Here is a 4,458-nt window from a genome sequence, read left to right on the forward strand (position 1 = left end):
TTATCCGCATTCCAGATGATAAAGGGATGTTGTATACAATAGAACAATTGAACATTATTGTCCAGAATTTTCCTATTAAGGCTTTGTAAACTCCCCTCTGGAAGGATTGTCAGAAAAAGTACGGCGGAAACAACTCAGGATTTATTTCACCTTTATTGAAATCGCTCATAAACATTCACACCACTATGTAGGTTGTAAACCTGCAACACAAACATAAAAGCATAATTACAAACTTGAGGCTACAATAGTTTGTATATTAACATATTCATTTAGAACAAATAATCAAAACTCACCGACAAGCGTACCAGTCCTGATGATGATAAAATATAGATAAAAGGCTTACTTAATTGGTAACATAAGTCACGCATACTCTCGTGAGATCTTCACTTTTACAACACACGCCTCCTAACGCTGAACATAGATAATTAACTTATTATTAACCCACTGGAAAGTTAGACAAGTATGTCTCACCCAAACAGCAGCTACAGCAGTTTTGGGATGGTCCCCATTTCCACAGAAGGAGCAGAAGTCATCTTTTGAAACTAATAATAGAAATAGATAAAATATTTAAATGTTATGTTTGCAGTAAGGACCTAACATTGTATTTATTAAAATATAATATACAAAAAATACCGGATCCTCTGAGGATTTCTTCCGCCATGTCTCCTCTGAGTTTCTGCATAGACCTTTTGGATGATTTAATTTGAAATGTCTGTGGTATCTTTGGAAACTCCATTATGGTCATCTTGGCCATCTGTATAGATGACAAAAAACACAGGTACTATGTTTGTAACTAAACAGTACCACACATTTTGTCTAATCAATTATATCATAACATTTAGCTTAACATCACCTGCATGACAAAGACTCCACAGCTGGTGCTGTCTTTCTGGAAGGTGTGTGTTATCTGCTTAGGCGGCCACTTGATGTCCACCCAGTCCTCTTTTCCAAGTCTATTACGGCGCATCTTGAAATACTGTCTACAGGAGTGAAGCAAAACCAATTTGGATTCATTTTGCAATTAATTTCTGCACAGGTATATTTTTATGGTATGTTCTAATTATCAAAAATCTCTTTCATATTATCCAAATCTTTGGCCAGCTTTTCTGGAGTCCTCATCTTCATTTGACCCTTGCAGAGGATCAACCACAAAAATGTGGTTTGAAAGGGCATGGAGATACTGTTGAAGAAAAGTACTTATCAATCAATAATCAGGAACAGCACTCATATAATTAAGCTTTAATTATGCAAGACTTCAAAACCAACGTTGACAATAATACACTTTTGAAAGTGCATTTACTGAAAGTCATTTTGTAGTGAAAGACAAAAGTTACAAGACCTTTTTTTTTTCTTTTTTTAAAAAATCTTGATTGTAGGGTAAATGACCTTAAAATGTTGACGTCAAGAGTCATATAATAATATGAAGGTGCATGCTACGACATAAATAGCTGCATACTCACCACAAACTTCCAGTGCACATTATTTATGTTGACAAATCCAAATACATTCTGGTGCACTGGTATAGAAAACTGTCACTAAAAAAGGCCAACTCAATTTGTGATGATAAATCTGTATATATTTTTATTTTTAAAAAGTTATGTTTTTGAGTTTTGTGAGTATTTTAGACAAGATGGTTTCAGGAAGAGCTGTGTCATGTGTCAGGTGTTAATACAGCTTCCAGATTGATGAATTGGGATTGGTGTGTTTTAATGCTACCCTGACATTTGCTAGTAATCAGTTAAAAACGTACCTCTGTTGGCACCCCATTGTCTGTTCTTCTAATGGGTTTAACAGAAAAACTGCATATCCTGTAAACTGTAACAACTCACGTAATCTAGTTGCTGTAACTCCTATCACTGGACATACTGTTAATTTTGGTCTGCTTAATATCAAGTCTCTTTCAAACAAGTCTTTTATTTGCCAGGATTTCATCACGTCCAATAGGTTTGACTTCTTCATGTTAACTGAAACATGGCTAAATGCAGGTGACTCTGCCCCTCTTATTGAATCTTCTCCCCCTAACTTCTCTTTTTTAAATCATCCCAGATTATGTGGCAGAGGGGGAGGACTTGCTGTAATTTATAACAATGACTACAACTGTTCAATAGTATCTGTGGGTAACTTTTCCTCATTTGAGTCGTTGTGTTTTTATATTAAAGGGGACCTTAAGACTCTGTGCATTTTAATATACAGACCCCCTAAATCTGTGTCTGGTTTTCTCCATCAGTTCCATCAGTGGTCAGAGTTTTTAACCATTTTAGAGTCTTTTAAAATGAAATGCTGGATGGCTCAAAATTTCCTCCAGCTAAACTTAGACAAAACCGAAGTAATGATTATTGGTCCTGGTTCAGCCACAGCAGCAACACACTGAGGTTCGGTATCCTGTAATACAGCTGCAAAATGTAAAAATCTTGGGGTCATCTTTGATGAAAACCTTAACCTGAACCAGCATGTCAACTCAGTTGTGCAGTCTTGTTTTATGCAGCTTAGGAGACTCTCTAAGGTGAGGTCAGTTTTATCCAGACATAATTTAGAAATTGTTATTCATGCTTTTATCTCATCTCGTTTAGACTACTGTAACTCTCTGTACACTGTTCTTAACCAGCAGAGTCTTCACAAACTACAGCTGGTCTAAAACGCAGCAGCCCGACTCCTCACCAAATCCAAAAAGAGAGATCACATTACTCCTGTTTTAGCTTCCCTTTATTGGCTACCAATTAATTTTCGAATAGATTTTAAGATTTTATTGTTAACCTATAAAGCACGCTCTGGACTGGCACCTCAATACATTTCTGATCTCCTCACCCCATGTGTGCCCGGTCGTTGCCTGCAGTCCTCAGCCAAGGCTCTGCTCACCGTCCCACATTCGAGGCTGAGGACCAGAGGTGACCGGGCCTTTTCTGGAAGAGCCCCCACCCTCTGGAACAGTCTCCCTGAGGAGATCAGATCTGCAAGCACTTTATCCTCCTTTAAAACTCTTTTAAAAACACATTTATACAGATGTGCTTTTACAGGAGTTGTTTTATGAGTGGACTTTTACTCTGTTTGATGGCAGTATTAAGGGCAGTACATTTTATCTTCTGTTTTATTCCTTCCTTTATTGTCTTTTAATTGTCTTCTTTTACTTTACGTTTTATTTTTCTTATATATTTTTATATAGTTTTATTGTCTTTCATGCTTTATGTGCTTCATCTTCACCATTTTTTATTTATGTATTTTTTGCTTTTCACTTCCTTTAATGTTGTTTAATGATGTTTTCCTTACATTTCTATTTGAATCTGTGCAGCACTTTGTAACCCTGTTTTGAAAAGTGCTATATAAATAAAGATTATTATTATTATTATTATTATTATTTAACCGAAATTCTTTCACCTCCCTCCTCCCCAGTCGATCCTCTAAGACAGATCAAACTTGGTCTTGAGGCTCTAAATGAGGTACAGGCTTCGGTCAGGGGGATGGTGAGACCAGATCAACTTCACACGACCGCTTTAACACACTGATCGTGAGGCGTACCCTGAGGGTTCCGCCGCCCCCGCCAGGAAACGAACTGAATCTCTATCGGTTTTATTCTAGTGTGGAGCAAATAATTCAGCAGTTATCTGATAAGGCTTGTTCACAGGCTAAACGCAACGATGTCATTCATTTTTGACCTACCTGGACCTCCAGCTGCTTCAGTTTTGTTATCCACAAACATACATGAACTTTTAACTTCTTATTCTGCACCTCAACACTTCAGATTAGAGATCAAAGTTCTGTTAAAAGTTCCACAGTACAAGCTTAAAACAAAGTGATTTTGCTCTTCTACCCCCAATGCTAAAGGAATAAGCTCGAATTTACAGTTACAAAGCTTTTAAAAACACACCTTGTACAGACAGACATTTGTATAGCTTTTGATCTTTTTTCTACTCTTGTTTATACTTGATTGTTCCATTCAGTTATTCTTTCAATACATGAATGTCACAGAAAATGAAGTTTAAGCAAACAAACTTTTTTTAATATTTAATCAGAATCACAGAGTATTTTATCCACAGAAACAAACTGTGGTACACAAACCCTTCACAGCTGACACTGTGACCATCTGGGGAATTAAACCACATGTGTACAATTATACAATCAGGACAATAGAATAATTCAATTCAATATAACGCATATATTGCATAAATTCAGCTCAATCAATACATATCACTTCAGTTCAATTCAATTAATTAATTAAGTAACTGGTGGCAGCAATTTGTAGTAGCTCTCTTGCTTTGAGTCTTTTTATTGACAATACCTGTCAGATTAAGTTTTTCTTGGATGATTTTTTTATGCTGAGTTGAAATCTATGCAACTCAGGAGATTTTTCTACATATATTTGTGTTTAGTGGGAGGCTGCGTCAGCTTCGCTGTCGAGAGAGAGAGATACAGGAATTCCTTCCTGCCAACAGCCATCACCTTAAAAAACAAATCTGACTGACT

Source organism: Stegastes partitus, unplaced genomic scaffold (genome assembly GCF_000690725.1).
Source record: "Stegastes partitus isolate 25-593 unplaced genomic scaffold, Stegastes_partitus-1.0.2 Scaffold30, whole genome shotgun sequence".
Taxonomy (NCBI): Eukaryota; Metazoa; Chordata; class Actinopteri; family Pomacentridae; genus Stegastes; species Stegastes partitus.